Consider the following 20,300-nt stretch of genomic DNA (forward strand, 5'->3'; position numbering starts at 1 on the left):
TGTCCCTTGAAGTGCAGTGAGGCACAAGCAACCTCTGATGGGTTTTTGCAAGAACTCTTGATAAATTTCTTGTGTCTCAGGTGATTTGATTCATGCCTGATTAAGGGTGTGCTCACTTTCATGGGTGGAGCTGGATGTGCAAAGGTAGCTGTATTATCAGAAAGTCACTGGCTCATTTTATTTAGTTTCAACTCCCTTGGTAGAGGCACCTGCTAGGATGGGAACGTATTTTGTGTGTTTTAGTTGTGCAAATTCTGCCTGAAGTAGAATGAAAGTGATTCCAGATGCTTTTGATCTCCAGAGAGACAAGACCTATCCATCTAATGAAAGACATGAGTAATTCTGGGTATTGGTATAATTGTGGGCTCCTTTTTTCCTTTGTTTTTTGTGTCCATATCCCATAGCCAATATTTTCTTGTGCTGGCCATATCTCCAAATTTGACCAGTAGTATCTAGGGTTGCGCCTGGCACTTGTTTTGCTACATGAAGAGAGTTGTGAGTCTGGCAAACAGTGTGCATCAAATTCTTGTGAAGCCAAGCACAGAGCACAAGCTGCACCCACGAAGTGACGTCTGGGTCTGAGGAGGTCCTGCCCTGGGAGATGAAGAGTGATGAGAGAAGAGCAGAATGATTGACTTGCAGACATAGTGACTGATCATGAGCAAAGATCAAAAAGATGTAAAAACTGCTTGTCAGCAGAATGTGACTAAGATAAAAGACCTGATAAGTATTAAAATCTGTGGAGGAAAGGGAAGCAGTAGCTTCTGACAGAGCAGAGCTGTACATGTAGGATTTGCGACTTTGTGCAAAGCAATTCTGGGTCATGGGAACATTCTGCTGCTGTGACTCTGCCACTGCAAACCATTGCCACTTTTGTCCCCATAACAAATGTGCATGGTTCAATCTGGAACCCACTTGGGCTCTTACCATCCTTCCTGGGGAGTTCATCTCCCTCATGGCTGTTTATTGCTGCAGTTTGTGAGCTGTGCATACTTGCTGTCTCATTCCTCAGCCCTTACTCACAGAAGGCCTCTGTGTGAGGGAGGGACACCCAAGAGAAACACGAAACTTGTAAAGTCCCTTGCCACGAGGAATTTGGGTGGCTGATCAGCTGCAGCTGGGTGTTTGGGAGCCTGCTGGAGGTCTGTGGGCTGAGTGTGATCTGCAGCACCCCAGAGCGTGGGATGGAGCTTGGCAGAAGGTGATTTTTTTCCCCTGCAAAAGGGCAACCCCCATCTGGGGGCTCCTGGTAGAGCTGCGCTGGCCCAGCCTGTTAGCAAAAGTCAGTTGTGCATTTGGATGGGGTGAAGTGGAGGAGGGGAGCAGTATGACTCACCGAAGTTACCAGCGACCAGAAGTAGGCTGTAAGCTCTAGGGGACACCTCGTGCCTCCATCCTAAAACAGTGAAATGTGTCAGGGGAGATACAGCTGTATGTGCAAATACAGCATGTGGGTTTGGGTTTTGGTCCAGCATTCCCATCCATAAATAGGCCAGCCACTTCCTTACGCTAGCGTTTGTGTGCACTTCTCAAACATGAACCAGCTAATCTCAACAGATGTTTGACAGCTTCCAGAGCCCATAAGGAAGTTAAATATCATTGCACTTTGCTAGAGAGATGCCCAGGATTGCAGTAACACCTGCTAGAAGATCCCATTGGAGCTGCGTGTGTTGGTGGCTGTGTGGGCTCAGCTCAGCAGGGCACCTGCTGCCATTGCCTCAGGCTGCTCTGCCACAGCCTGTGAGGGCTGGGCTTCCATTGACATCAAAGACACAACTTCCTTTAGTTTGTGAGGGAGAATGGGATTTAGCAATATGTTTATACACTCCCACTTTGTTAAAGTCTAGTTGAAAGGAGAGATCTGTGGATTTTGTTTGCTGCCTGCCTTTGTCCATGTGCTGATCTGTCGACCTCCGTAGGGGATGTGTGTGAAGTCCTGGTTGGACTGTATCCTTTACTTGAGTTCTTCTCTTTCCCCAGCTATCAGCATTTAGTTGCAAGCTTTAACACCTTTGAGAACAAGAAAGTGGCAGTTTATTCTGGAGTTGTCTCTGGACTCTCCAGTTTGTGTTTCAAGAAGTCTTCAAGAAGGACTGAGGATCATATTCATTTCTCCTGCCCTCTATTTCTTCTTTGGCTGGGTGGCTGTCCTGATTTTAGCATAGGCAGAATTGTAATTATAAGGCTGCTAAGTGAAGTGCTTGGGGCAGCGGTAGGATAGTTCTGGTTACTAATAAATCAAGAACTTTCCTTAGGTGTTTCCCCACTCAGTTCTTCATCAGTCTCCATGAAATATAAACGATGGCTCTGAATACCTGCATGTAGTTAAAACTTCCTGGAGTCTCCTCAGGGCACAGACCCCACCAGTTTTTGCCATTCAGCAGCTCAAGGACAAGTCTTGGGTGTCTTCTGTGATGACAGGGGCTGTGGGCTGCTTGTCCTGTCCCTCATTTCTCTGAACGTGCTGCAGTCACTTTGCTGCACCGAGTTGTGTGCATCTGACTCTAGCCTGTGCTGCCAGCGGCTGCTGCCCAGCCTTTTTGTCTGCATTAGTTTAATTGAGTGAATAGCTTGCAGGAGAAGCTATTCATTCCCCTGGTAACTGTGCTTGACAATCAGAAGTTATTCTGGGGGTGAAGGACTGGTATAGATTTGTTTACCTTGGTTTGGGATCCGTAACCCCTAATAGTTTCTTGTTCATAGGAGACAAGTGGACTTGGTTTGCTGCTAATTAAAAGCCAAAAGGGTACGTAGTTTTTTGCCAAAATAATTACCATCTTTGGTGAACAGAGCAAAACTATGCTGACTTCCTATTTGTTTCCAAACCCCTTGCTTGTGTGCTGTGTTACTTTGCACTGGCCCTGATGCATGGGAGGGCCCCATCAGGGTTAGCAGCTCTGTCCTGGTGCACAGGGAATTTGTGCTTGAATCCTTTATCTGCTGTTGGACCAAAGGATAAATATAGAAGAAGCACAGGGTTGTTAAAAATGTTATGCAGCTAATAATTATATTTGGGTTCAAGGATGTGTTTTCTTGGTTGGAAGCCGTTAAAGGCGATAGAAGTGAGTGCATGTATCCTGTGTGCCAGAGTGTGTTTTTATCTTGGCTTTTTATGGGCTAAAAACCAGCAAGAAGTACAAAAATGTTTTGAATGTGTGTGCTCACTACCAGGAACCCCAGTTTCTAGATAGTTTAGTTTCTATCTATGCAAGTAATTGGTTTCAGATACACATTAACTTTGATTCATGTGTTGAGTTGGGCCTGCTGTTGCAGTGGAAGATGTCCCCTTTCCCTTCTGTTTGCCTAGTCTCTGCTTCTGTCAAGCTTTTGCCTTGACAGGACTGTACCTGCAGCAGGAGGGGATCAGAGGGTCTTCTCCTTTTTCATCTGGTTCTGAGTGTCCACGCAAGTGTTTGTGCTCCTTCCGTGCAAATGGGAAGGGTTGGCTGATGGCACTGCTGGGTTGAGGGCTGAAAGATGTCCAGTCCAAAGTGGCTGAGCTCCCTGGAAGCAGGGCCTTGAGTTCTGCAACTGCTGTTTGCTCTGTGTGTGAAAAGCAGAAGCACGTCTCCAGCCTTCTGTTTCTCCTCACCATTACATAGTGGTGGGGTTTGGGCCTCTGAGCACCAGCTGGGGTAGGAGGAATGGCTGGCTGGGCAGCAGTCACTGGCTGAACATCCATCCTCTCAAAGGAATGGTACCGGGGTGGGCAGGAATCTCTCAGGACTAAGTTCAGGGGCTGGGACAGGGTCAGCTCCATTCGTAATGCTCTGGAAATGGATGTGTTTGACCTGTTGTAGAGGCTGATGATGGCAGCTGTGCCCTCTCATCTGCAATGCCCCCTTTTGCTTTTCAACCCTGGGTACAAAAGTGACTTGTATTGACTTTATACAGGGAGCATTTCCAAAATTGCTGTGCTCTGCTGTGGCATGTGCAGGGAGCAGCAAAGGGGCTGTTACTTTCTTAATCTGCCTGTTTGATGAGGCAGTATCTGGCTGTGCCCTTAGCAACGGGTTTTTTAATGCAGATCAAGTCTCCTGTTTTAATTGACTAAGAAAAAAGAACTTGAAGAGGGTATGAACCCATGACCTTGAGATAAATAGTTTCTTATTGAGTTCCTGAGCCCCTAAGCCACCCCCTCTTGTGAGAGTAGCGTGGTTTAATCAAAGGTCAGAGGCTTTGTTGCCTCTGAACGCCTCAGAAAAAGAGGGTGACGTGAGCAACTTCTCCCCGGTCCTCTGTGACTGCAGTCATTTTTGGCCTGTCAAGTTCCCTTTGAGCTTGCTGTACTTGCCCTCTGTTCCTGGGTGATGGCTTTCTTGACCTTCTGTGGTCTCTCTGAATGCTGATAAAGACCTGGTGATCAGGTCAGCTGTGTTTCTGGGGGTTGGAACTATATATATGGTAGCTATGGGCAAATGGCTTTTACAAGGCTGCTGTGAGCCCCTGTGTGCACCGTGCAGATTCACAGCCCAGATAGGACATAGCCTTTGCTTGCCAGCTCTTCCCACACTGCTCCCACACATGTCTCCTGTTCCTAGGCTGAAGGCCAAGTATGGGATCTCACACACTGCTGTGTGGTCAGTCTTGACTTATGCTTGGCCACTGATGTCTACCTACGATGTTGCAGTTGATCACGAAGGTCCCCCCTCATTTTATTCTGTGTTTCCTTCTTGGGTGGTGACCAGGCATATGTCTGTACCTCTTGTGAGAGGAGCAGTATTAGTATTTCTGTCTCCTCCTCTGCCTTCTGTTTTCCTGACTACAGTCGCTAATGCTCCTTGAGCCTGGCTGATGGCTGTCATGGAGCTGGTCTTGCTTGCACATTGGATGCCAACTTCTTAGATGCTGTGCCAATTCAGTCTTTGAAAGTACTGTCTGGCAAGTCCTGGAGAGATCTTTGCCTCCAAAAGCTTATGCAGTTCCCTTCTGTTTTTCCCCATCACCAAGTAAAAAATAAAAACACTTGGCTCAGTAACAAATGCTGGCTTCAGATGCTGCTGACAAAATTCCTGCTGACAAGCTTAGTATGGTAGGGTAGGAGTAGGTGAAGACAGGTGTGATGGTTGTGTTATGCTGTTAGGTGCTCCTGTGAATCACACAGCGAGACAGAAGAAGGTTGAAGAGCCCTTTCCTGGTCTCGAGTGGTTTGTACCTTTGGTGTGATGCTGCGATCACACTCTGTAGCGAATGTTTCGAATGAGTAGATCTGAACTCTTCCGGAATACAGCGCTCAGGTGTAGCAGGTTGGAGGATATCACGTGGCAAACTCTTGGAAGAACACAGAAAATTAGTAGCCAAGAAAACTTTGTGTTGAGAAACCATCAGGTACATGGGAAGAAGTGTGATCTCTCCTTGTGTGCCCCAGTGAGTTCCAGTGAGGCTGCTGGGAGATGTACAATTGCTAACTTTGCCACTTTGCAAACCATAAGCCTCCTTCTTTTCACTGAGAAATGGGAATGCAGACAAAGTGAACCAAATCATATAGGTTCAAGGTAATAGTAATTGTTGGTGCTCTAGGCAAATAATAAAGGAAATGCAGTGAAAGTCCAGTGTATTTACTTCTCCAGGTCAAGGTACAATGTAATGGAAGGTCTAAATCCTTTTTATCATCTAATTTTAAGGAGAGTAAAGAAGTAATAATACTTGGCCTTACTGTGCTGGAAAGTTTAATGATAAATCACAGTCTCCTTTTACAGACAATTAAGCCCCTTTGGTGGGACAGAATTCTCATGGAAGTCTGTGTGTGCTGGTTCTCGTGCACAAGGCCATGAAGGGGTATCCAAGCTCTGCCACCTTCCCTTTTCTTGTGCCCAAGTCCCAGCTTGCAGGATGGGAACATGTATAGGGCTTGGTGCCAGGCAACTGTGTGCTGTCCCCACCTCTGTCACCTTTTGAGGGAGCAAGTCCTTCCCTGGCATGTAGGGGAAGTGCGTGGAGCTGCGTGTCATCCTGCGGGCAGATCACCAGGTCGCTGTGCTGGGTAGATGGGTGTTTGGCAGCTGTGCTGTGGGACAGCATGTGCATGGTTCTGCTGAGCTGGGGCATTGGGACTGCTTTTCCTTCCCCTTGTCGTGCTGCTGTGAGTGCAGGAGACCCTCTCATTCTCATTTTTTCTGGTTATTAGTGTCAGGCTGGGGTTTGCACACTGCAGGGCTGGTGGTGATGATGTTCAGATGTCCTTTGGGGAAGGAGAGGGGCAGCAGTTTTGTCTGCAGTGAAGGTCCAGGGCTCTGTGTGATGGTCACAGAAGGTTGTCACCCACAGCAAAGTAAAGGGCAGCACCTTTGCCATTGTCCCTCCCATCCCTACCCTGGAGTGGGGACTCTCTGGGAGGAGCCCAGTTTCTCCATCACATGGAGGAAAAGCATAAAGCAGAGCCTCAAGTGCTGCCCCTACTATTTGTTTCTTTTCTTATTCCTTTGCCATAAGGGCCAAATTCAGTCGGGAGTCTGGCTTCCAGCTGAAGTCAGGGTAATTTAGGAAGTGAACCAACCCTTTACTAACCAACTAACCTTTTAATGTATCTTCTGCATGTCTCAGTCCCTACCTGTGATGGAAGTAATGGTACTCTCTTGTTCAGAAGGCAGATGCATCCACAGGTATCTCTGGCCCTTCTACTTTTCAGATGTAATAAGAGCAGGTATTACGGCTTCTCAGAATTGCTCCAGAAATTTTATCTATATTTGGAATAAATGGGTCCTTTCTCAAATTGGAGCTTTCTGAGGGAAATGTCAACTTGCAACTCATTTCTTGTAAGGAAAAAAAAAAGCACCTTGTTTTTTTTTCCTATTATTCTGTTTGTGATGATAAAAATATTTGTTGAAAACAGAAATGTTTTTATGAGGTGCAGTCAGTGGTGAGGCTTCTCCACTTGCTGCTGGGTGATTGCCACATGTCCGTGTTTACCAGGGTCTCTCTGCCCCATCCAAGCTTTTTCCTTTTTTTCTTGAAGGAATAAGCTTCTTTGGCCTCTCCCAGCTTCTCTCCAGCTTCTTTGGCCTCTCCCAGTGCTTCTGCTGTTTGGAAAGGGGGGCAGCAACACTGAGAAAGTTTTGATTTTTTTTGTTGTTTTTTTTAATACATGCTCATCCCACCTGGAGGTATTTAAGTCTGAAATGGGGACAGGCCAGTCCTGGACTTAAATATCTTTGCTATTAAGGTATAAAGGCGAAAGAAATTGTTAATGCTTGGAGGGGCAAACATTTCTAAACCAGAGAGATTTACTGATCCTGGTCGATTGTGCTTTTTTAAACATCTCCATGGATTATAATGTTTTCAAAAATACCGAGTCTGACCGCGTGGGCACAGGAGTGTGGAATCCAGTTGTCTGCCAGCTATTTGTTGCTATTTTCAAATTATCTGACCAAAAATGTGAGCTTTGGACGGGAAGACTGTCTGGTCATGAAGGCTCCAAGTTTTAAAAGTTTCTTTTAAATGGCTTGAAGGACCACAATAAGAGAGCCTACCATGCTGTCAAGGGTTTCATTGTGGTGGCACCTGAGCAAGCCTGGGAGAAGGTGTTCTCTGCCTTCAAATTTTGGCCATGTAAAACTAAAATGGTAAAAGGAACATTATGCTTTGTTATAAAATGTTACAATAAACCCCTTAGATTGGGCACAGCAAACATGTGCCACCTCTTCCCTAGGAGATTTCAGCTTAAAAGTGGGCTGCAGGAGATGCTGGGCTGGGCTCCTGCCTGGGGGACTGCTCTGCTCCCTGTGCTCCTGGGCACTGTCAGTGTGTTTTTCTTGACCGAGCACCTTAAACACAAGAGGTATATTAGGGCACTGTTCTGCTGGTGCTGCCTGGGGAAGATGGCCATTTCTTGGGGAGTGAGGGAATGGCATCTTTTATGTTTTGGGTTGAAAAACTTTTTCCATTGTTTGAAACCCAGGGTCTGTGGTGCTCTGATACTGCATGATCAATCGTCCTTCTTTGATTAAGAAGCTGGGGTGCATTCGAGTGAGAAAGTGAAAGTCCCCCCTCTTGCTCAGCATGTCTCTGACCAGGCTTAGTGAAATGCAGACAGCAAACAGTGGATGGAAAAGAAAAATGAAAATAAAACTCACTGAGGCTGTTTTGAAAATCTTCCAGAAAACTGAGGGAATGTGAGCAGTGTGAGGTCAGTAATCTGTGCTTGAAAATAAGGGATCCAATCCTGGTGTCAGTTACAGACATGTAAATCACAGGCAGTGCTGCTGTCAGAGACAGGAGCTGCTGAAAGGCTGCTCCAGCATGGGACCTGCAGGTTTTTTGGCACAAACATGCTGATTCCTCTTGTTCCTTAGCCACTCTTTTCTTCTAGCTGTCCTTGGGCATTTAAAATAACAGTACTGCAGCAAGGCTGGTCCTGCTTTTGGGTTGGTTCCTGACCATCGTGACCCAGTGGCTGCAGCTCAGGGTGGCTCCTGGCTGCTGGAATGCCGTAGGTAGGGCTTTCTCACAGCTTCCTTAGTTGCTGTTTAGAGCTCTTCTGCTCTGAATGATCTTTTCATTTCCTATAATACAGCAATCTCTGGGGCAGCTGGATGTCATCCCTTCTGTGCTGAAGTGTTCTCTTTTCCCCCTGTTCTCCTAACTTATTTTCCCCCTCTTGTTTTAGTCACATTTAATGAACACTGGGACAAACCTGAAAATCAAGTGGGACAGCAAAGACAAAAATATGTATCTTGGTCCCAAAGCCTGCTGTGCACTACTGGAGGACCCTGGGGCAATGCTTTTAGCACCTGGCTCTGCACCCTGCAGCACATAGGGGCTTCCAGGGAGTTTGCTCTCTTATGGGAGCTCTTTTTCCCCACCCAAGCTGACGTTCTGGGCTGTGGTCAGGATCAGCTTTCCTCCAGGACAAGGGCTGGACCAGGAGCTCGGAAGTGATAAGCACCATTATAGCTAATTTTGACACATGGGGTTGTAGTGGGATTGGAAGCAGCTCTGTCCTGAGTGCTATCTAGGAGGTGTGTGTGCTTCCTTGCAGACTGAAACCATTCACAGAGTCACTGCTTTTCACCAGCACAGGATCTGACACCCCAAAAGGCAGCAACCAGGCTGTTTGTGTTGTTGACTCCCTGAGCAGGTACCGTGCTGGCAGCTGAGCGGGGGAAACGTGTCCCCAGCTTTTGTTGTCTTGTGTGATCCTTTTATTAGATAACTTCAGCAGTGTACTGTTGAATCGAGCAGTTTAATTTTAATCCATGAAACCTGAGAAGCACAGATGCTAACAGAGAAAACTGTTAGGGCCAGACCCTGCATGTGTCACTGTCCCAGCATAGAAAGATGAGTACCTGTCTATGTATAGCTGTGTTCAGGTGTAAAGCTACCAATGCATGTAAGCTGAATTTTAAGTCAGAGTTGGACTCCAAATTGAGATTTGTGTGAAAGGAATCTGATTTTTTCCAATGTGTGAGAGTGTGGAGATCTCAGACAGCTCCCTCAATGCTTGCATGGCCAGAGTGCCTGAGGGTCAGGGCTCTGGCAATGGAGGGAGATAATGTGAGATTTCTGAGTTTGGGAACTTTGGCCAGCAAATAACACATATATTGGCACACAGTAGGAAAGACTTAAAAAGACGTATGTCAGAACAGGGCAGGCTTTTAAGTGGTTTTCATTTAAAGTGAAAAGGTCAGATTGAATGAGGTTGGCATCTGGGGAACTGTTCGTGCACCTGCCAATCAAAGGGGGGGACCCATGTCAGTTTGTGCTGATGGGTGACTGGCTGAGAGCTTGTCTGTGTTTTAAAATTGGTGACTGGAACAGTTAAAATGACAATTTTCCTTGTGGCTGTCACGTTGAACCATCTGCTTCATGAAAGAATGGAACAAAGGATCCCAGCATGAGACTGCTTTATCCCACTTCCACTGGTGTTTGCACTTGGGCTTCAACAAGTACAGCTATGGTGATTTAAAATATAATAATAGTAATAGACTCTAAATATTGGTAGCACTTTCAAGTGTAAAGGAGATTAAAAGTGAATGCAGCTTTTGAGTAGTCAGAAAAACAGATGCCATTCAAACCAGACTGTTCTGGGAGAAGTGTAATTAGCTGAAATCATTTTCACAGGTAGATTTTTTATTTAAAGGGACTGTGGTGTCTGGTTACTTCCATTTCTACGAGGCCACTGTGGAGTTATGTTAGGGATGCCTGTTTGTCTGAGAGTGCTGACTTCTGCTCTTTGAAATTTGCAGAGGTTTTTCCACTGTCCATACCTGAAAAATCTGAACAATCTAAGAAAACTTAAGCCATAACATAGGACTGATGCTTAAATTCAGGCATTCTAAAACTACTGGTTTTAGATTTAAATCTGCAAACAGAAAAAGTTGCTTTCTGTACTTGTGTGTGAAGTTCGTATTCATTTTTTTCTTGAGAAACATTGATTCTTACTGTCAGTAATACAGCATCACTATTGTCAGCCAGTGAGTGAATGAACTGCTTCTGATAATTTTGTCTTTAATGGAGTAGTGTGATAGACTGGCTCTGGTGGGTGTTGCTGTGACCAATCAGGCTGTCCCTGTCCTGCTCATCTGTGGATGTGCTGTCAGAATGGAGTGTCTGAGTGCCATCCTGGGCCTCCATGGGGTGCTGGGCCCCACTTGCTGCTGAGAGGGTGGTTTCACAGCAAGTTTTCAGCTGGGTGCCTCAAGGAGGCTATGTGGTGTCCTGCTCACCTTGCTGCAGGAACCCAGTCAGAGGTGATAGGGACAGCTGATGTGGGAAGCAAAGTCAGGAAGATGCAGTTCAACTGGCCAAATCCTATCAGTGATCTTGTAAACGTTTTGTGAGTTAAATCTGGTGAGAGACAATCCTGAACCAAGATTTTTGTAAACCCAGGTTGGGTCCCAAGAAGTATTGTCTTACCTGGAGCTTCTGGAGGGGCTGTTGTGAGTTGAACTGAAATAGTGTTGGAATTAGAGGGGAGTGTTGTTGCCTTCTGCCTTTGCAGATACAACTGAAGGGCATTTTGCCAGGAGCCTGTGGGAAGGACCTAAATTGTATGTGACTCTACATCATTTTAAATGAAAAGTAAACATACGCAACCATAATATTTGCTTGTTCTTGTCTCCTCGTTGATGAATGGAGAGAAATTGCTCTTTGGCTGAGTTCATCAGCAATAAACCTCTGCAGTTACTCATCTTCATCCCTGCAGTGAGAGGGAGAGACCATTGGAATTTCCAGTTGGTTTTGTCCTCATAACACCTTAGGGGAGCTCTGATGGTCCTGGGGACTTTCAGACCTGCCTATCCCTGTGTTGAAACAGGGCTGGGTGCTAGAGCAGGGACCATGGGACTGAGCTGGGTCAGAATGAAGCCCAGTGTGCTCTTGTGGTGTTGGCACAGTGGACATGTGCCTCTGCTAGGGAGAGGCAAAAGCCCTGTCGCTCTCCTGGCTGTTGTAGCCTCAGGCATTGCATGGGGGATAAGGGGTGCTGGAAGGGCAGGGAGCTATTTCATTGTGTGGCAGGGAAGAGGGGCTTGGACCATGAGCCACCAACACATTTTGCTCCTTGTTTGTTGTAGATTTGTGGGCTCACATGCACCATCATGAACAGCACAGGTACAACAAACAAGTCTGAACTGAGCTTTTCCATAGTGACAGCAGCAAATAGCAGAAGCTTTCTCTGCTGAGCTTTCTCAAGCTTTTGCTTGTCATGGGCAGAGACAGGGCTTTAGAGTGACCAGGATGTGGCTGGGACGGGATGCTGGCCAGGGGCTGATGGGGACAGGAAGGAGTGTGTGCTGCAGATGCTGCTGGTCTCTGTAGGGTGCACCCTGACATGTATCTGGGCATGTGCAGAATGGTGGGCACGTGGCCTGGTTGTCCCCTCTGCTCTAACTTAGTCATCTGCAGAAGAGGAAAACACAGCATTGAGCAGGTCACATCAAGAGAAGGTGGTGTCTGCTTCTCAGCTTCAGGAAAGGGTGAGATAGTCCCCACTGGAAATTGTACAGAGCTCCAGAGAGAAAAGGCTGTGCTGAGGGGGAGGGCTGGTGGTGTAGCTCTGCTCACAGTAATGGTACCCTGTGTGCTTCAAAATGCCTTAAATGGCACCTTCTAGCTCCCTCACTCTGCCCAAGGCCAGAGATGGGTGATGGTTCACCCTGTACTCTTATTTTATGCCTCATTTGGCATCTCCTTATCCCTTTCCTTTCGCAATGGCATTAAGAGCGGTGACGTGAGGAGCTGTGAGTTGTTGGCCAGACTCTGGCAGCTGACATTTCTGGTCATTGCTGGTTACTGACCCAGTTCAGGGTAGTGGGTCTTGCTTTTGAAGATGCTGAAAGTAGTCCAGAAGTATGGGCACTTCTTCTTGAGAAAGCTGGGAAGGAAAATGCTGCATTTCCCAGAAATTGTGTGGGTTACACTGCTAGCTTTGGAGACAAGCTGTTGGGAAGCCCATCTAGTGTGCATCACTCAAGTCTCTCTCTTTTCAGGGCTGGGAAAGAAACCTGAAGTCGTGAGTCTGGTGGAGCCCTGCGTGTTTCCAAACGCCGTGCTCTGAGTTCATCCCACCAGTAAGGCTGTGCAGCGTGAGAACTGGTATGTAAGCACAATTCACAGGCACAAGGGACAAGAAGGATGTCAGGCTTTTCTGACAGTGGCACCTTGTTCCTGGCTCTCAAAGTTTGGAGGGAGAGTGGGATCACTGGAAAATACAGGACAAACTGATGGTTCCCTGGTGGTGCTTACACCCAGAAACTTTGGTGGGGAAGGGCTCAGCAGTGAGAGGCTGTGAGTGTCCAGAAGTCATCCCAGGCTAAGGTGCTGAGGCTTTAGACATGCTCTGTGGAGAGATGTGTGGTGTCATAGCACGCACAGAGAGGCAACGTGGGGGTAATGACAAATGCACACACCAGAAATGCATACACACACAGACACAGGCTGTACAAGTGTAGGCACATGGAAACAAAGATGGCAATGCATATATAGTATATACTATACAGTGGCATATGAGAGCTTGGGGGTGTATATACCAAATGTCTGTATATACTATATATGGCGATTAAAGAATGCATATGCATTCATGTTCTCTTTTTTTTTTTCTGTCTCTTCTGTCTTTCTGTGGAGCTGTTGCAAAACTACCAGATTCAACCTCCTGGGGAGCCTTTCTGGCCAAGGTTTTACAAGCCAGCACCTGCTTTGCCTGCCTGACTTCTTTCTATATTTATTCCTCTGCACCCGGTTTTTGCCTTTGCCTGTGGAACTGTCACAAACATTTGTGCTGGCTTTTGACTGCACAGGACTTCAGCTTGCAAGTCCTAAATCTGCCTTTGTGCATGGTGGAGGAGCAGGTGTTTTTGTGCATGGTTGTGCATCTCTATGTCTGAGCATCCCTGGTCTTTGCTGTCTGCATTACGTGGCCTGTGTCCCTGTGATTCTGCAGCAGTCCCTCTGTTCTCTGCCCCTTCAAGATGTTTTTATGAATCAAATATTCTCAGTCATCCTGCTTATGTAATTTGTAGTTTTTCATTTAAATTAGCCACCCCTGACCCAGTGGCTGCTTTATAACAATCTGTTCTGCTGTGCAGGATGCTTAAGTCGGATTTTATTCCCAGGCCCCCAAGGTTTCACTTCCCAAGCTTACTACTGTGGCAAGGAGGAGGATTTGTGTTGCCGTGTAGCAAGGAGCTCCTGGTTAGGCTATGGTTGGACATGGATGTGTCCATCCCTCTGGTTTCTCCCCTCTGTGTTGTTTGGGGTGGAAGGTGTTCTGAAGCAGAGTTGCTGAACACAGGTGTTTAGGTGCCTCTGTTTAAAGTGAGCACAGTAGCAAGGGAGAAGGTATAAAGCCATTTCAGCTAGGAAAAGGAGGTGAAATCTAGTGCTGTCTTGGGGAAAGTCAAGCTGGGGGAGTAGCCATATTGTGGGTCTCCCATCAGCAAGTGCAGCCCAGAAGAGCTGTGCACTTGTTCCCAGTTCTATGGGTATAGCTTGCACACACTGAAGAGCAGCACTGGGCTGCCTGCCAGGAGCTGGGGAATGGCTTGTCCTCATCTGCTCAGGCCCCTGTGCTACTACCCATTCTTAACAGCTCTCTTCACAGCTGAAATGGGAATCCCTCTAAGGTCACAAAATTGTTAGTCCCAGGTTTCAACCCCAAGAGCCATAAAATGTACCCTGCCTGACACCTCTTCAAAGGCAAAGGCAGTGTGAGCAACACTCACTCCCCTGGGTTTTGTGTCCCTGTCCCCACCATGTGTGCCACTGCAGCCTACATTCCTCTCCCATTCTGTAAGCCCTCTGCCTCTTGTGCTGACACAGCTAATATTTCTCTGCTGGCAGGGCAGGCAAGGTGGTGGCATTTAACTCTTCAGGAGAACTTTGAGCTGTTCATCTCTGGTGGAACACCAGAGCTGTAAGGGCTGGTGTGTGCCTGTGATGGGGTTTTTGCTCTTCCAGATGTTCCCCATGCTTTTCTGCTGAAAAACTTGAATCAGAGTTGGTAAAACCTGCACAAACCTGACACTTTTTTGCATTAGTTTTGGGAGTATCTCCCATTTCTGACCATGGAGTGATCTCCGGGTGACCCTGCTGCTGGCTGGGGCACACAGCTTCTGTGGGAGGTTTTAGTGGGCTTTTGGAAAAATAATTAATCAGCTACCCATGGAGAGCTAGTCCCAGCCTGCAATGCACTGAGGTTGTCCTGGTGTAACACTTAGTGCCACTTGGACTGTTGCCTCTTTAAAGCTGCCTTTATGACCACCAGTGTAATGAATGTGTGCTGGTGCTGCCTGGCAAGGTTGATTTTTTTTTTTTTTTTTTAATACAGTGGTAGTGATGGACCAATGAATGAAATGTGGATGTATTCTAAAAGGTAGAGAGCATTTTTACCTTTTAAAACAACGGTTTAAATGTTTTCTGTCACCTGTGGGTGCTAAACTCTTGCTGCCACAGGTCCAGACCACTGTTCAGTTCTTGGAGGTAATTGCAGAGCCACTGTCACTGCAGGATTTTGTCTCCTCCTGAAGCCTGTGCCTCAGTACCAGTGAAAGCCAGATGTACTGTAATGTTGCTTTTTTACAGTTTGTTTTGGCCATACATGGGCAGAGTCAGCTCTGGAATTCCTTCCCTATAAATTCAATAGCATCTTGTGGGTGGTGCTGGGGAATCACTCTGGTCTGGTTGGATCGCCTTGCCTCGGCAGCCTGTTTGCCTTGAAAATGTCCTGCTATGCACATTCCTGAGAGGCTGCCTGCCCCTGGAGCCATGGCTGCAGCTTCCAGGAGGCTGCTGTCCCATGCTGGCAGGCAGAGTCAGCTCCTGCTGTCTGCAGGTCAGCCTTTGCTGCTGAGGACTGGTGCTTGTGGCCCTGCTGGCATGGGGATGTTGCTCCAGTGTGCATGCAGGCTCTGCAGGGATAGTTATACCCTCTAAGGAAACTGCCTCTTCAACTTGATTTGCGTGTTTGAGCATTGACACTCAAGTTCCTTTTCCAGGGGTGGGGAGGCTGGGTGCTCCCCAATTCCCACCTGATGTGGGGATACAGTGCTGTGTGTCCCAGCAGGGATTGATGGGTGCTGCCATCCTGGGGCTCCTTGTACATGCAGGGATCTTGTCTTGTCCTTCCATTTGTGCCTTTCTGCAGTGCTGTCTTTTGTTGGTATGGGTTTTTTTCCGTAATGCAAGTTCAAATACATGCTCTTTATAAAGCACTAGCTTGATGAACCAGGTCAGGGGAGATTTCCCTATGCCAGGTGAGCAGCCAGTGCGAGATGTGGTGTGACTGATGGTTGAGCCTGCCTTTTCTGGGCCAAGCTGATGTTGCTATAACCACAGCCTGAATTGGCCTATTTGCCTTCAGAGAACACTCTAAAAAGTAGTTCTAGGAGGTTTTCTGCTGGTGAGTTGAGGGATGAAAAAAAGGTTTGTTGCAGGGGTTGAGCAGCAACAACTCCTGGAGTTGCTCCCATTGAATCTTTCTGTGCATCCCTAGTAGGGGACAGAGATGCCGTGTCACCCATCATGTCAGGAGCCTCCGAAGCACAGTTCAAGGTGATTTTGTGTGCCCCCATGTCCAGGCTCTGTGTAGGTCAGCAAAGGCAATGTGCTCAGCTCATGCTTCAGAGGGGCAAGTCATTCCTGTGCCAAAGCCAGGGAGAGAAGGGTGATTTTTTTTTTTTTTACATCCTTTGGAGTTTTGATCTCCATATTTGGAAATGTTTACCCATTGCTCTGATCTATTGCAAGGGAGGGGAGGTGACTCAGGGTCTGGTGGAAGCAGGATTTGAATTCCTGTAGTAAGGTTTTTTTTTTTTTTATCCCCCCCCTTTCTTGTTTTGGAAGCTTGTTGTGGTCAGTTTTCAGTTCTCTCTTGCTCCTGGACCTTGTTCCAAATTTGATGTGCTCGAGAGGGAAGCACGTTAGCAAAGGAGCTTGCCTGAATGCTGGTAAGTGCATCATTGCTCTTATAGCAAGCAACTTGGGTTTTTTTTTTTTTGTTGTTTTGTTTAGTCAGATGGATTGCATCAAACTGTGTGCATTGCTGGTGGAGGCAGGCATGTGGATCAACAGCAATGGACCCACTGAAACCTTCTGTAGCAGGGAGAGTTGGCTTACTGGATTGGTCTCAAAGGCAAAATGTTTCTTCAGGAGTAGGTATAAAGATAATTTAAGCGGCTCCCATTCAGTCATGCTTTTCCTTTTAGTTTCACTTCTTAGTGCAGCAAGGCAGCAGAGCACTGTAGAGTAAAGGAGGATATATTCATGTGGTCAGCAAGGAAAATACAGCTTATGTATGATTTTCGTCTCTTAAGCAAGAGTGTGTGTTAAAAGGCTGTAGAACACATGGGTATATTTCTCTCAGTTGTTAATATTTAACTCTGTTCTCTTAGTTGAAGTTTAGCTACTGTAACTGGATAAACTTTGAGTGTCTGTTTTTTTCCTGTTGTTCTGTATTTTTCCTTAGTGTTAAGTTTTTAATCTGATACTGTAGCTGGCTGCTTCTTTTTTTCTTTTTTTTTCCTTCCCCTCCCCCCCCCTCCTGCTCTTTCCTTTCTATTTCCTGAAAGGAAGCTGCAGTTCATCCAGACAGTCAGGGGTGTGGGGGGAACCTGGAAGATGCTCCGCTTCCTGTTTTATTCATGGCAGCTAAAACCATGCTGGGGAATCTGGAGCAGAGATCCACCATCCTGCATTCCTCTTGTCATTTGGAGCATGTAACATGTACAGAGTGCTTTTAACTCTGCTCTGGGGGTCATGGGGCAGCCAGTCCTGCACCTCAAAAGGGAAGCACTGCACTTCATCCTTTTACTTTAGAAGGGGCATTGGTGAAAACCCTTTTATAGTTCCTAATGCTGGTTAGTAATCCTTGTATCTTCTCAGCTAACTGGTATTTTTAGGCTTCTTCAGACCTCTTGCTTCATACTCTCCATCTTAAATTTAAGACCTTTGTTGGAAAGGTAAACCTCTTGTCGATTTTCATTTGCCCTTTTAAATACGGCTTAACACTCCTTGGTTTTTCCAGAGATGTAGATTTGCAGCAGGTCCTTGAGGTATAAAACTGTCTGGATTGTCTTGAACAGGGAAATATAGTTAGCATGAGGATGGATGTGTGATAGAAAACACTTTGCCACAAAAAGTGATGAAGGATTGCTGGAGCCTTTTCTGTGGCTGAGACATGCTGGGGGTTTGTACAGTTCAGCTGCATTTATTCTTTGTTGTTTCAAAAGGCTGATTGGATTACTGCAGCTTTTGGGGTCAGGGCCTAGCTGGGCTGAGCTTGGTGCAAAGGAAAGAACTGCTGTCCTAAAGAGTGCCCAGCCTGAATGGGCAGGGGAGAGGCGATGGCTTAGGAAACAGGGCCCTGGGGACATGTATGGAGCTGTCACAGCACCTGAAGCCTCAGCCCAAGGACTCCCCCAGCAGACACTCATCCTCTGTCGTGCATGGTAGTGCCCAGCTGTGGAATTGTGGCAGTGGGACCATGGTCTGTGTTGCTCCTTGTGTGTTGTGCTTTGCCTCTGCATGTGCACACATGCCCCTGTGCAGTGGCCATGCTTCTGGTGGCACGTGGATGTGGCACATCCAGGCTTCGCCAGCTGCCTGTGGCTGAGCTTGGAGTTTTGGGAACCGCACAGTGGGACTGGAAATGATGATGTTCTGTTCCCCTCTTCCCTTTCCTGCTCACCAGGACGTGCTGTTTGTTGGAAGACAAGGATGAGCAGTGCCTGGGTGCTGTAACCCAGTGCTCCGGGCAGGGCTTGTCTGGCACGTCTGGGAAAGTGCTTTGTGACTTAATGTTCACATGCTGATCCTTCTCTGTGCAACATCTCACCCCTGCAAGAACGTGACTTGGGAACTGGACAGACTGTGCAGGATGAGCTCTCCATGTGCTACCTGTGCCCCCCTTTCCTGGTGGCTGCTGGCAGAGCTGGGGGAGCTCTGGAGGACGAGGCGATGCCCATGGCTGGGACTGCAGGCTGCCAGGGCTCTCCATCTGGTGTTTCTCCAAGACCTGAGCAGATTCAGTGACCACTGATGCTATCCAGGATGCACAAAGGATTTTCTCCTGCTCCAGGAACAGAGCCATTACGGGCTGACCTGTAAACTAATACAACTGTCTAAAGATTTTTTTTTTCCCTCCTCTAGCCTGGCACGTAGTAAACCAGCCTCCAGCCTGAGAAGCCTTCCATGGCACTCACCCTCAAGAGCGTTCAGGGAGCTCCAAGCCTGCCTTTCTTAAGCTTCTCTCAGTCTCTTTTAATGATGTGTTAAATGCAAAGGACTTGTTCAGTTCCCCTGTAGGGAGGTTTGGGTTCCCAGCCCATCCTTCATCCTGGCTGTTGCCCTGATCAGTCCAGGGTTGGCACTGCATAGTTGGCAAAGGGGTTACACCAGCACTGTGATTTGAGTGCTTGGAGAGAGCTCAGTATGCACTGAGTGAGGGCTGGGTGTATGTGCCCCACGGCAGGTAAGAGAAGCTGCCCCAGATAGCATGGGACTGGCACATGTGAGCATGGAAGGGGTGAAAGTTGCAAACCTCTGCACATCTTTGCGTTTCTTTAGGCAAAGGTTTTGGATCCCTTAAGTACTAAATTGTGCCTGAATGCTGAGGAAAGTAATGTTATTGTGGTGTACAGGCACAGAAGTTAGGGCACTGTGTAGCAGATTAGGGAAAAGTGCAAATCTCTGTATTTCATGTGATGGTTTGTGCTCAGCTCCTGCAGACAGGTGGGTGCTTTGTGGCCTCGGGCAGAGTGATGCTGTTAAACCCATCTCTCTTACTCCAATAAAGTCATACTTTTCTCAGCACAAAATATTTCTGCATCAGTTGTTTAAAGGTAAACCAAGAGGCACTGAGTATTTCATAAAGTTGATCTGTGTTGCTAGTGTGTGACATGATCTCAACTCATATCATTACATTAGAAATTTCCAGATGGCACCTCACCTAATTGTACAGCTGCTCTTTCCTGGGATCTGAGTGGAGTTCAGGCTTTTAAGAAATGTCTGTTGTTATTAGCTTTATCATACGCGTTCTCCTGTACCAGCTGGTCACACAGCAGGAGGTCTCACTCACAGCTTAATTTTTCAGTCAGCTTTGGGGGGGACTTTGCTCCTATGAGTTAGGTATTTGCATTTGGGATGAGATCTCCAAGTGAGAACAACTTGTTTGCTTCCAGTGAGTGTGTTGGTTCAAGGACTAACGTGCCCAGGAGGAGGAAAGGAGTTGTTCCTGTTGCTTTACTGATGTCCTCAAATAGTTAACTGTGCCTACTGCTTGTCCTGGTGGGGGAGGACAATATTTTAAAGAAATATCAGATTTCAGAAGCCTGGATGCCTGTGGCAGAGAGGAAAAGAATGCTTGTGCTGTGCTGTCTCACACCCCTACAGCAAAAATATCAGAGGGACAAGTTCTGGTGAAGCTGCCTGTTTTTGGCAGCCACTTCCCTCCTACATCCTTGTTCTTCAAGTAAATCCCTCTTCAACTCCATTTGCTGTTCCCCTTTCTTCCCTGAAAAGTCATTAACATCCCTTGAAATTAAGAAAAGGACAGGAGGAGGGAATAAATGGATGGTAAGAAGTAGAAAACAATCAATTAAATAGTACATAGCATGTAATTTTGCTTGGAAACTTACCATGAAATTGAGGAGCACTTTAACAACTAGTAATTTAAATTGCATTTGAATACTGCTAATGAGTTGTTTACATAGGAATTTTGGTCATTTCACAGCAGGTTGTTGTCTTTAGTACCCCTTCCTTCAGTTAGAAAAAAAAAAAAAGATGAAAAATTTATTGATGAGGAAGATGCTGTAGTCAACTGTCCAACTATTGCTAGTAAAAGGTGGTACTATGGAAATACTGCAAGG

At 46.8% G+C, this 20,300-nt stretch overlaps 1 protein-coding gene across 5 annotated transcripts in view; it reads left to right on the forward strand.

Annotated features, from left to right (window-relative positions):
* Positions 1-20,300, forward strand: part of LPP (LIM domain containing preferred translocation partner in lipoma) — a 322,183-nt gene that overhangs the window by 11,072 nt on the left and 290,811 nt on the right. For 3 of the 5 annotated variants that reach the window (XM_053951294.1, XM_053951299.1, XM_053951297.1), the window contains exons 1-2: positions 11,878-11,915; positions 12,429-12,534. The gene's annotated coding sequence lies outside the window, so the exon portion shown is untranslated. Of the gene's footprint in view, positions 1-11,877; positions 11,916-12,428; positions 12,535-20,300 lie in introns of those variants that run through there. The other 2 variants (XM_053951296.1, XM_053951295.1) reach the window with 1 other exon arrangement.

Source organism: Vidua chalybeata, chromosome 10 (genome assembly GCF_026979565.1).
Source record: "Vidua chalybeata isolate OUT-0048 chromosome 10, bVidCha1 merged haplotype, whole genome shotgun sequence".
NCBI classification, from domain to species: Eukaryota; Metazoa; Chordata; class Aves; order Passeriformes; family Viduidae; genus Vidua; species Vidua chalybeata.